Genomic DNA, 14,608 nt, shown 5'->3' on the forward strand with positions numbered 1-14,608 from the left:
TGCAACTTGCTGATTCGCACCCAACTTGTTACTTATAATGTATGTGGGTTTGGAGAAGATGCTCATCTTGTCTAGACCTTTGTTTCATCTGTGAACGAAGGACAATATTAATAAAACCTACTGCATGGAGTTGAATAAAAAATTAGATGAAAGGCTGAATTGAAATCATTCAGGATATTACCTGGTACACCGTTCAGTAAATGTTGACAAATTTCAGTTCACATCAAATATTTCTTTCTAAGATCTGTTGAAGCCTCATCTCTCTAGCACTTCCTGTGACTATGTAAGCCTACAGGGTATGGCCTTCTCTGGCTATCTATTACTCCAGAAAATGGATCATTTAATTATACATCCATAAGTAGTTTATGTATAAGACTTTGACTCTCAATCTCAGGTCCTCTGCAGAATACATACTGAAATTTCTCTAGTATTGTCTATATTCTCTATATGCCAACTTCAATACCTAGGTCATAGTAGGTATCCATGGTTAAATTTCAATTGAATAATTGTCTTTTAAAATTATTTAATCAACTTAAAACTGACACTTATTTTTAAAAGTGTAATTGTTTGATAAGTCATAATTACAATAAAAATTCTCTGCCCTACCTATCTTTTCCCCTGATTTTAATGCCTCAGAAAAAAGACTTTAATCTATTTAGGTTGTTTCTTCTGATATAATCATGTTTCTCTAAACATATTTATGCTGTTAACTTTTAACTTTTCAATTTTAGATATCACTATGATTTTCCTACTGTGGAAAATAAAGGTTTAGGTTGCTTACGCACCATCTACCACCCACACAGAAAAATTAATGCACAATTATTGGTTATATCAATTGTTGTTTAGATCATTGTGACACATAAGTATTATTCAACCTAAGCCACTGTATAATAATTTTATTTATATTTTTTAAAAATTTCTCTGTTTTCACCTCCTCTATGTTTTTCACAAGTTTAACATTAAACTGCCTGAACTGTGAATCTCTTTTCAATATGCTAAAAGGCATCAGGTATGTGGTTTCATTTCAGCCTTCTCTCCTGAAGCCTTTAATCTGCCTGCTCCACTCAGGACTTTTGCTCTCCAGGCCTGCCACTAAGCTACTCTCTGGGTTTTTCTTTATCCTCTAAGAAATGCATTGTGTTTTATTTTGCATTGTATTCTCTTTACCTGGACACAAGACTTCCTGCTTTTTGTTTTTCTCTCTCATTTGGAAGAGTGTATCCTGACAAAAACAGAGAAAATGAAATGCTTGCTTATCTGTAGTTTTAGATTGTTTTTCTCATACTTAATTAGCAGCTAAATGAGGTACAGAATTTTTATGTTGAGAGTATTTTCCTTTAGAATTTTGAAGGTACTGCCCCACTGAAATTTTAGCTTCTGATACAGGGACTAAGAATTCTTATACTATATAATTTTTTCATTGATTATAGGATAACTGCTTCCTTACACTTTGTAAAACATTTCAGGAATTTCCATTTGTTGCTCTTCTGAAATTCCATAATGATGTCACTTGACGTGAGTGATTTTTTAATTATGCTGTACCCACGGCAAGACCCTCTGGGCTGCAGTATGAGAAGCTCTAGTGTTATTTAACAAATTCCTCCTTTCTCATTTTTCTGTCTTTATGGAACAAAGTAATTTGGGACATCTGGGTCTGATTCTCTCTCTTCTTTTTGTCTATTCTTGCACCATTTTACTCTTCTTTCCAAATATTTTCCTTAATGTTAACAACTCTGTTCTTAAGCTTTAAATTTCTACTATCGTAATTTTGCTAAGAATCCTCATGTATTGTTTTAATGTGTCCTTTATTATAGTAAACTGTATTTTTACTTCTCTTCATTTTCTATCTTTTTTAAATCAAAATTAACAACATTGCAAGTATGAGTTTGAGCAAATCTACATTATAAGCCTGAAAAAATGTAACAGTTTTGTTCAAATTCAAATTTCAATATAGTTTTGAGAAAAAAAACTCATAAGAGAAACTTTTTTTTTTTTTCCAGACAGACTGCCTTGCTTAAAATTGATTTGTTCAAATATTCCTTTGTGGTACAAGTATGAGAAAATGCTCCTCCTCAGAAGTATTAGTCAGAAAACAGTAGGACTATGGAGGAGGTGGATCAATTACTTCATTTCCCTTCCTGGGCCCTATCCTCCCAAAGAACTCTTAACCATACTTTATCTCATCTCATCAGCTGATACTTTTCTGTCACATGTTAGTCAAATAAATGCACATTCACTTGAAAAGTAAGTTAGTAATGGGTTGAGATTGTTCAGCCTTGTGCTGCATGTCCAATGCCTGTGCACACAGATTCCTGTAGAAAAAAATAATGGTCACGTAGTGATGAAAACATAAAGAAATATGACTTTGGTTACTTCAATGTGACCAACTGGAATTTTTATTTGATCAAACATTTTTTCAGCTTTATTAAGATATAATTGAGAAATAAAAATTGTATATATTTAGAGTATACAATTTAATATATGTGTACATTGTGAAATGATTGCTACAATCAGATTCATCAATTCAACTATTAAAAGTGAGAACTGCGAGGTATAACATTTTTGTTTCAAAAGTATAAAATTTAATTCATACACAAAATGTTATTTGTATATGAATAATATCTTTAAAGTAGAAATTTAGTCCTATAATTGACTTGCCTTTTTTCACTGTAATGTTCACTTTATTTTACTTTTATTTTTTGTTTCTTATTGGCATGATTATACAAAGTTCATTAAAAGAATATTTTTATTTTCCATATTTCTCTGCTATTGATATTATTAGTCTTATTAATTATAAATATTGAAAATAATTTTGTATAATAAAGGAAATGACTGATAAAAAATAAGTTGCAGTGGTTGAAAAATAAGCTAGTTGTGGCACTGGGGGATAGCATTGTCCTTGACTGAGCATCTAGCCCCAGAGATGTCTACAACAGAGTTGCTCATGAAGGCACCCTGTCTTCTGTCTTCTTCAAGAACTAGCATTGTCCCTCTTCTACTGTACTCTCTACCAGCAGCTTGTAACAGCCATGGCATCTCCTCCTCATGCCTCTGTACCATTGGTCATGCACCTTCTTCTAACTAGAATTCTGCTATCAATGTGCAACTCTCGTGAATCTTACCATCTAATCTCGTGAAAGATTAGAGGCAATGTTATCTTTTTTGTGAATCTTTTCTTGCTGCTGTCCCAGGAGTATTGTTTAGTCCCTTATCCGAGCTCCACTGCACTCCATAAATACATCTCTACAGATACTTATATGACTTGCCCCCTTTTTGTGTGTGTGAAATATTTCAAATATATCTTGAGACTTCATAATTTATCCTTTTTCATGAAATATTTCAAATATAAATAAAAGTACAGAAAAAAATAACAAATTCTCTTGCACCAAGCAACCAGATTTAACAAATGATAACACTTTGCCATATTAGGTTCAGATGTTTTAATTATTATTAATATTTAATATTAAGATTATTATTGAGGACATAAAATATGATATATGTCATTGAAGGCCATTTTTCTTCTTTTTCCCATTTCTGTCCATGCATTGGTAAATGTAGTCAATGTTCTAAAGTAGATACATATTTTTCTGAATGATCTATATATTTACTCTAAATGTGTGAAACCATCAAAATATGTCATCTATATGAACAATTAATTTACATAAATATATGCATATTAGATATTCACAGTATTTCTATAAATTGTTAAATTTCTTTTTTTAATTTTAAGAAGTTTTAAATTAAAATAAATGGTATCATAGTGCTCATATCTTCTACTTGTTTATTTCCACTCACCATTAAGTTTTCAGGTTTTATCCATTTGGATCGTTTGTTAATGAAAGCTTTTGTATAAAACATTCTATTGCATGTGCTACAACGTATCTATTTATCTAATGATGGAAATCTCTAAAACCAATCTACTCTTGCATCTTTAAAGCACAAGAGTGCTTACTTTTCTATATTTTTGTCAACTTTTAGAATGTGTGCTCTCTTAAATACCTGTGACTTAATGGGTGTAAAATAAATGAAACCTCAGCATTTTAATTGTTTTTCTTTTTTTCTAATTAATTAATTTTTCTAAAATTAATTAATGTGTCGAGCATTCGTTGTGTGCTCACCACTTTCTCATTTCCTAAAATACCTCAGTGAACAAATTACAGAAAGATGCCTGCTCCTATAGAGCTGATAACTTGTTTGGTCTCAATACTTTGGGATTATAACCTTAGATTAGGTGTGAAGAACATTTTTTTTCAGTTATCTATTACTGTATAACAATCCACTCAAAAACAGTAGCTAAAAACATTAGCAATAATTTATTTTGCTCACCAATTTGGGGGTTGACAGGGCTCAGCTAAGCAGTTCCGATTTGGGATTTCTCATGTTATCGCAGTCAGATAGTAGCTGAGGCTAAAGTCATTTTAGAGGCTCTTTCTCTTGTATACCTGGCTCCTGGGCTGGGGAGATTCAATCAGCTAGAGGATAGAAGAACTGGGGCCTCCTAGGCATTTCTGTCTCTAAGGCTTTCCACTTTGTCCATATGGAAGTTTCAAGGTAGTAGTTTCAACATCTTACATGTTGTCTCAGGGCTCCTGGAATCAGTGTCTCAAGAGAAATTGGCATAATATGCATGACCTCTTTTAATCTAGCTATGGAAGTAAGACCATGTCATTTTTGCTACTTTCTATACATTAAGACAGTCCCAAAAACCAATCCATGTTCATGAAGAGGGAATGTAGACTGTCTTTTGATGGCAAAGGTGTTAACTTTCAAATATTTTGTAAAACTACTATAATAGTGAATCATAATCACATGTCAAAATAAACCATATATCTGCTTACTTGCCACGTCCAGCAAGTGGTAAATCATGTTACATCCAGCGCGGCTCTGGAAAATATACCTGAGTGGGAATGGTGGGAGATTGAGAAAAGAAAGAAGACAGAAAGCTGGAATCGGGAGGCTCACTATTCACTGATGATGGAGTAGAGGTCGATTTTATTTTTGCAAGTTGCTTTTATACAAGAGCATATATTTGCTGGCTAAAATAAAATTATCCTCACCCTAAACACCGTGCTATAATCATTTGCATTTCGACATCGCATTCTTCTCCCATCAGTTCCTATTTCCCCATTCTTAGGAGGATTTGTGGAGGTGAGGCAACCCTTGGTTGGCCTCACAGATTGCAAGGACCTTGTCAGTTGACAACCCGCCCTCCACACTTACTTATTTTGAAAATACCTAAAAACTTAAGCTCAGATCTACCAGATATATATGTACAGGGAAGGTAAATAATTTTGTTGAAAATCCTTTTTTAAGAATGTTTTCATAAAGGAAACCTGTCCACACTAAAATAATCCCTTATTCAAAGTAATTCTTTTTTCTTCTGCTGAAACATTTTACTGCCAGAGTTTTATCTTAATGGAATAAAAAAGAAAAAGAAATAGCTCAGTGTTAAAGTTAAATAGACTCTTACAGTCTGCATGCATAGACTTCCATGGACAAGAGTCCTTGACAAATGTATCAGGAACAAAATAGTTTCATAAAAGATAAGAAATCTATCAAAAAGTGATAAATATTTTACTAAAAAGAGACATCTCTAATAGCATATAATATCTGTGCTTGAAAGTTTTCATTGCACAAATCTCCCAAAGCAGATAATAGCAACTGGGGTATTAGATAAAAATTGATTGAATGTTTTTTTTAAAAAAAAAGTTGATTGAATGTTTTTGATCTACAAGACATTATGATAGATGCTAAGAATAATAATAATAATAAAACACTTTGGTATAGATTTTCTGTCCTTTGAAAATTTACAATTTTGTGAAGGGTAAAATATATAGGCTTAAAAATAATGAACAATAATAATTTAATAATTAATAACAATTGCAACTACAACTTCTGAAACATTTACTGTATGTCCGGCCAGTTCTAAACACACTGCTTATGACATTTCTTTATTCCTGGTTAGATCTATGATGTGTGTATTTTCTCCTTATTTCTTAGCTAAGAAAAATTGAGGATGAGACATTGTCGCTAACTAAATTTATACAGAATGTTTTTAGCCACAGTACTAAACTAAGAATCACATTCACTGCCAATATGTATACTATGTTTGATACTCAATGACTGACAAGAACTCTATCATCTCAGTTCAGAGATGGGGAGCATAATCTTTGTATGGGACAGTTAGAAAGTACTTAGAGGAGAGAGTCAGAGCTGGCTCTTGAAAGATGACTAGGTAGGATTCAGATAATCAATAAAGGTGTAAAAAACAAATGGCTTTAGCAACAGAAACAGTTTTTAAGGTTTTTTATAACAAGACAGAAAAACATTAAAAAAGTGATTTTCTATCTTATATATCATCTGGCTGAAAGATAAACTGGAGAAAAAAGTAATAAAAAATGTGTCTAGTATTGTATATAAAGAATGTTTGAGGGGAAAATATGCCATTCAAATAAGAGTTTGTAGATTCTTTATGGATTTTTGAATGTATTCATTTTCTAGTAAATGGAAATTGACAGTTTATGTGAAACAAAAACTTCGATACACAGGAAGGGGAAACTTTCAAGTTATAATCAGTGTAGCTCTCAGTACAATGCCTGTGGATACAGGGAAAATGATTCTTGCTGTTCCACCACTTGATCAGAAGCTGGAAGGATGTTTCCTTAGAGCTAAAGGCCCTGGGGTCTCAGGGAGAAGTTGCCAGTGGCTAAGATAAAAATGTGAAGAATAACAGGTTAGAGAAGAGAAGAGAGATGAAGAGAAAACAGATTTGCATTAGTCTCAGAGTATGCACATCTAAAGCCAGTCTTATTGAACTTTTAACTACATGAATCTTTTTTGCTTAAGCCAATGTAAGTTGTTTTTTTTTCTCTTTATTTGCAATTAAAAGATACTTAATTGATACACCATCTTAAGATGTGGCATCAGATTATATAGAGAATTAAACTCTAAACACATCAAATTAACCAATGATATTCTTCTTTCAGTCATCAGTTATTTATTATATCGTTAATTTTACTTCTACCTTGTAAATATATCTATTACCTAGGTGAAATAGAGACAAATCTTTATTGTCCTTGCCTTAAAGGGATCAGAGTCTAGTAGGAAGTTCTCTATGTAAATGGTCATAATATACTGTGAAAATGATATAATGCAAAAAAAAAAAGGTTAAGACAAATGTTACTTAGACCTGGAACATCTAGATCTACTTGCAAAATGAGGAAGATTTCTAATGGAAAAAATTGCCTACGATGAGACTTAAAACATGTGCACTATATAATCTTTACACTCTACTTCGAAATATTTACATCGCGGGGCATTAATTTTTGAGAAAATTTGTAACTGTATTTTTCTTTCCAAGCCCTCTTCAGGACAATAGTGTTTGAACTACAGTCTCAGTGAAACAGCATGCTTGGAATCCCTTGGTAGTAATAAAATGCGAAGACTCCAGGTATCGAGTTCAAGGTATTGATCTAACCACAGGAAATGTGATTGTTGCTGAACAACTTCACAAGACAGGAAGTGGATCAACTTCACTGGAGGTCACCAACATGTGCTCTCTGGTCTTGAAATGAAGTTCACATCTTTGACCTTTAAATGGGACTTTCTTGGAAGACATATATTTCTTTATATTTCTCAAAAACAAGGGACAGAGTAATGTACCTGTTATTTGGGCATATTATCTCTGAATTAAAGTGATATTCTGAGACTACTATAGGCCTATGTAGGATCATACTCAGATGGTGGGATGGCCAGTAATCATTTTTCAAAGGTAATGGAGAATCAGAACCATGCATACTTATCTTTTGCCTTGGTTTCTTGAAAATTCAAAGCTTGGAAGTTAAACTTGAGTAGCAAATAAAACTTAGGTGCCTAGAAACCTATAATATCATTGATTTTTTATTTTTATTCTCATTTTATTTTTTCAAAAATGTTAGTACAAAAATTCTCAAGTATACAGCAACATTGAAAGAATTTTATAGTAAAAACCCTCTATATGCTGCCATTATTATTTTATGATGCTATTTAATCACAAGTGTCTCTATCTACCTTTATTTCCATTTATTAACCTATCATTTTGATGGATTTCAAAGTAGGTTAAATGTTTATAGTAAATATCCTACATGTATATCATTAACTACAATCTAGTTGTGTTAACAGTATTTCCCCTCCTCTGAGGTAACATTTAGAAATGACAAACTGCATGTATGTTATTTTATTTTGCTGAGTTTTGATAAATGCATGCACTGTAAAATCAAACCTTATCCATATACTAAACTTTACTACTGCCTCAGAACATGTTTTTCATGATTTCCTCCTATCATGACAGACAATTATAACTCTGATTTTTTTGTCAGCTACAGATTAGATTTATCTATTTTAGGAATTCATATAAGTGGAATCATACAACATGATATTTTCATTTAAGGTTTCTTTGACTTAGCAAAATATTTTTTAGAATCTCCCATGCTATGTATAGTTCTTTCCTTTTTATTGCCGAATAATATTTGTTGTCTGACTATACCTGTTTATTTATCTACTCCTAAGTGCCAAGTTGTTTCCATATCTATTCCTGACACCAGACTATTTACATATGTTAGCTATCATGCATAAAATTTTTGAACATGTTGTTTTTGTAATTTTGTGGGTATATATCATTTCTCTTGGGTAAATACATAGTTTTAGAACTTCTGAGTAGATATGTGTTTAGTATCATTTTACATTCATACTAACATTTTAGCAGAGTTTCTATTACAAATACCTGTTAACATCTATTGTTATCAGTCTTTAGATTTGGCCATCCTAGTGGGGATAGTTATATCTCATTGTAGTTTTTATTGTTTTTCTCTGTTGTCTAAAGTTTTTAAACAAAAATTTTATATGCTTGTTGGCTATGTTTATATCTTCTTTTATGAGATGTCTGTTAAAATAATTTGCTCAGTTTTTCATTAAATTGGTTATATTTTTATTATTAAAATGTAGGATTTTTTTCAAATAAATCTGGAATATCAGTCTTTGCTAAATACAGTTTTTTTAAAATATATTCTCACTCTGTGACTTATTCATATATTTCTTTAATGATATACTTAATGAGTAAAATTTTCTATTTTGATGAGTGTCTTTTTTTCTTTTTTCCTATTATTCTGCTTTTTATTATTAATAGTTGCTTATTTTTTTTTTTAGTCTTGAAAAATACTCTAAACTGTCTTGACATATAGTCAGACATAAAAATAAGGAGTAAAAATGGTTGGAATAGACATCTGTTTTCTATGATATTAATAATCCATTTATTCTTTTTTTTTTTAATTTTTTTTTTTTTTAGTTATACTCATATATCAAGAACTTTGCAGAAATAACAGTGGTGAACAAAAGGATCTCTTCTCCCCTAGAGTACTGGGAAGAAACAAGTTAGACAGGGAAGGAGTCAATGAGGAATGGGGAATGATATTTTAAATAAAATAAAGACTAAATGCTAATGAGATAAATTATTATTTTGATAAGGGCTATAACTAAAAAAAAGCGATACAACACATTTTGAGGAACTTACTATAAGCCAGATAGGCCATCTGACTTCATATGCATTATCAATTCACACTTATACTACTTTGAAAAAAACTCATTCTCCTTAGAAATATGTAATAATGTCATCATTTTCAGGATAAAAACATAAATAAAACAAAGGAGAAGGAGAAAGAAGAGGAGGAAGAGAAGAAGACGACAAAAAAGAAGAAAGTGTGTTTTATGTGAAATAATTTGAGTCTTGGTCAAGAGAGTGTAAGATTTTAGCTCTTAACCACTAATTACTATATTTCTAATATTAGGGGTCAACTTAGCTGGGCCACATTGCCAAGACATTGGTCAAACATTATTCTGGATATTTTTGGGAGGATTGTTTTGGATGAGACTTACATTTAACATTGGCAGATTTTGAGTAAAGCAGATTATTTTCCATAATGTGAGCAGTGGGCCTCATGCCATTAGTCGAAGTCCTCAAAAGAATGAAGACTGACTTACCTCCACCAAGCAAGAAAGAATTTGGCCTTTAAACTTGAACTCCAACATCAGTTCTATTGAGTTTCTACAGTGATTTCATTCTTGATTTTTAAAATATTGAAATTAGGCCAAAACTCTTTCCAAACACAATGGAATGAAGATAATAATTGATAACAGAATTAAAATTAAAAAGTTCAAATATGTAAAAATTAAACAAAACACTCTTAAACAATCAATGGTCAAAGAGGATATTACAAGGGAAATTAAAAATAGTTAGAGATAAATTAAAACAAAACTGCAATGTTTAAAAACTTATGAGATACAGTGAAAGACATCTCAAAAGAATATTTATAGTTGAGAATGATTACATTTAAATGAAAAATAATGTCAAACTAAAAACCTAACTTTACACATTAAGAAACTAAAAGAAGTAAAACGAACTCAGCCCAAGGTAGCAGAAAAAGGAAAGAATGAAGATTAGAGCAGGGATAAAATAGAAAACAGAAAAATAATATAATTGATGAAACTAAAAGCTACTTCTCTGAAAAGATCAACAAAATTGATAAACCTTTTGCTAAACTTACAAAAAAAGTAGGAGAGAAGACATAAATAACTGAAAAGTAGAAATAACATTTCTACTTTACAAAAATATAAAATTTTAAAGAATATTATGAAATTATACCCCAATAAATTAGATAACCTAGGTTATAGGAACAAATTTTTAAAAACATAAAAATTTCCTAAAGTAACTCAAAGTGAAAATCTCAACAGACAGATAATAAGATATTAAATAGGTAATTAATCACCTCCCAAAAAAGAAAGGCCCAGCATCAGAATTCTATCAAATATTTAAAGAACAATTAACATTGATTCTTCTTAAACTCTTCCAAAAAATAGTGGAGGAATTAATTTAGAAATTAATCAGCTACTAATGCAACCTATGAGACCAACGTTATCCTGGTACCAAAGTCAAATAAACACATCATATGAAAAGAAAACTCCAAACCAATATTCCTTATGAACAAAGATGCAAAAGTTCTCAGTACAATACTAACAAACAAATTACAAAAGCATATTAAAAAGATTATAAACCATCTGTCAAAATTCACATAGAAGACATAGGTGATCTGAATAGACCTATATCTATTAAGAAATTTAATCACTAATTAATTACCTTATAATACAGAAAATATGAGGCCCAGATGTGTTCACTGGTGAATTTTACCAAACAGTTAAGAAAGAAATTATATTAATTGTCTACAATCTCAGAAGACAGAAGCAGAGAGAATATTTCTAATTTATTCTATGAGGTTAGTGTAACCTTAGTGCCAAGACCAGATAAAGACATTACAAGAAAAAAATAAACAAACTACAGACCAATAACTTTTAAGAACATAGATGCAAAATCCTCAACAAAATATTAGCAAATTAAACTCAAAAATATATAAAAACAATGATACATTATAGTCAGGTGTTTATTTTTGTTGTTGTTGTTTTTTTGTTTTGTTTTTTTTCCAGATATTCAAGGCTGGTTCGATGATTGAAAATCAATTAATATAATCTATCACATCAATAGGCTAAAAATAAACATTACATTATTATATCAGTAGATGTAAAAAATCCTTTAACAAAATCTTATACCTATTCATCACAAAAAGTCACAGGAAACTATAAATAAAGAATTTTCTCAACTTGATTAAGAGCATCAACAAAATTCCTAACAAATGAAGACATACTTAATGGTGAAAATCTAGAAACTTTCCCACTAAGTTCAAGAACAAGAAGAAGATATCCACTCTCAACAATTCTTTACAACATCATACTGCAAGTTTTAGCTAAAGCCACAAGATAATAGATGATAGATAGATAGGTAAATAGATAGATGATAGATAGATAGGTAAATAGATAGATAGAGAGAGAGAGAGAGAGAGAGAGAGAGAGAGAGAGAGAGAAAGAGATAGAGATAGAGAGATAGATGATAGATAGGTGATAGGTGATAGGTAGATAGATAGATGAAAGTTTTGTGGATTAGAAAGGAAGTGTTAAAACTGTTTTGCTCACAAATTACATAATTATCTATGTAGAAAATTAGAAAGAATTAATACCAACGGTAAAAACTCTTGAAAGTAGGAAATGATCATAGCAAAGATGCAGAGCACAGAGTTTGCATACAAGTCAATATTTTCTATATATAAACAATGAACAATTGAAATTTTAAATATAAAAATATGTCATTTACTTTAGCATCTCTAAAATGAAATATTTAGGTAGAAGTACAAGAAAATATGTAAAAGATCTATAAGGAAAAATACAAACCTCTGGTGAAAAAAGTCAAAGAATAAGTAACTGAGAGTATATCCTATGTTCATGGATAGGAAGACTCAAGATTGTCAAAATGTCAGTTCTTCTCAACACGCTATAAATTTATGGCAATCCCAATCAAAACACTAGAAAGTTATTTTGTGAATATTGACAAATTGGCCTAAAGTTTATATTCAAAAGACCCGAAATAGCCTACACAATGTTGAAGAAAAAGAACAAAATCAGAGGATGGACACTACATGACTTTAAGACTAAATTTAAAGCTACATTATTTAAGGCAGTGTAGTATTGGGGAAAGGACAAAAATAAAATCAATGGAACAGAATAGTAAGCTCAAAATAGTCCCACACAAATATAGTCAACTGACCTTCGATAAAGGAATAAAGTCGGTACAATGGTGAAAAGATAGCTTTTCAGCAAATGGTACTGGAAGAACTGAACATCCACAATGAAAAATAATGAATCTAGATACAGACGTTACACTTTCCACAAAAATTAACTCAAAATGAGTCATAGACCTAAATGTAAAACACAAAGCTGTAAAATTCCTAGAAGATAACAGAGGAGGAAATCTAGATAACTTTTGGTTTGGTGATGACTTTTTAGATACAACATCAAAGGCATAATTAATGAAAAAAAATAGTGATAATTTGGACCTCATTAAAATTATAAACTTCAGCTCTGCAAAAAGACTCTTTCGAGGTAATAAAAAGACGTACCACAGGTTTAGAGAAAATGTTTTCAAAGGACATATGTGATATAGTACTTATAACTAAAATATAAAAAAAAAAAACCTTTTGAAACTCAACAATAAGAAAAGAAAGAACAAGATTTAAAGGCAAAAGATCTGAACAGATATCTCAAAAAAGAAGATAGACTGGTGACAAACATATGAAAATATTCTTGATAGATGTCATTAGGGAATTGAAAATGATAAGGACAGTAAGGTAATACTACACACCTATTGAAATGGCAAAAATCCCAAACTATCAACACAAAATGCTGGTGGAGACGGAGAGCAACAGAAACTTTCATTCATATCTGGCAGGAATACAGAATGGTACTGCCACTTTAAAAGAAATCTTGACAGTTCTTTTGCAAAACTAAATATACTCTTGGCATACTATAGAGCAAACACATTCCTTGACACTTACCTAAGTAAAGTGAAAACTTATGTCCCCACAAAAATCTGTTCGTTTTTACAGCAGCTTTATTTATAATTGCAAAACTTAGACACAATCATGATGAACCTCAGTAGAGAAATAAATAAATAATCTGTGGTACATTCATACAATGGACTACTCTCGTTACTTCAGTAAGGAAATCAGAAAGTATATATTTTGTGTGTGACTGCCTTATTTCACTAAGCATAATGTGTTCAAGATTCATCCATGTTGTAGCATGTGCCAAAATTTATTTCTTTTTAAAACTTAATACTATTCCATTGTATGTATAGACTACATTTTCATTTATCTGTTGATGATCACTTGGATAGCTTCCACCTTTTGTTTATTGTGGATAATGCTGCTATGAACATGTGTGTAAAAATAAAAGTCCAAGTTCATGATTTCAGTTATTTAGGATATATAGCCAAAAATTGAATTGCTTGAATAAATATCCAATCTTTAATTTTTGAGGAACCTCAAGACTGTTATACATAGTGGCTACACAATTTTACATTCTTACCACAGTGCACAAGTTTCCCAATTCTGTGACAACTGGATCTCTACAAGTAAAGAAATGAAGTTAGACACCTACTTCACACAATATAAAAATTTAACTCAAAATAGATCAACAATCTAAATATTAGAGCTAAAATCATAAAGTTCCCAGAAGAAAACATAAGGATAAATATTCATGATCCTGGTATTGATAATGTGTTCTAAGATATGACACAATAAACATGCAAAGGAAAACAAAAAATAAATAAATTGGTCTTCATCTAAATTAAAATCATTTGTGCATCAAATGATATCAAGAAAATTGAAAGACAATCTATAGAATGAGATAAAATATTTGCAAAGTATATATCTCTCGAAGGCTTAATATCCAGAATATATAAAGAAACTCCTACAACTCTCCAACAATGAATAAAACCTAATTAAAAATGGCATAAGGCTTGAATAGATATGTCTCCAAAGAATATATGCAGATATTCATATATAAATGGTTAACATGGAAAGATGATCAAACTCTTTAATCATTAGAAAAATGAAAATCAAAATCACAATGAGATACCAATTCACACTTACTAGGATGACTGTAATAATAATAAAGATTAAAATTAAAAGTG

Source organism: Pteropus medius, unplaced genomic scaffold, assembly GCF_902729225.1.
Source record: "Pteropus medius unplaced genomic scaffold, Ma_sr-lr_union100, whole genome shotgun sequence".
NCBI classification, from domain to species: Eukaryota; Metazoa; Chordata; class Mammalia; order Chiroptera; family Pteropodidae; genus Pteropus; species Pteropus medius.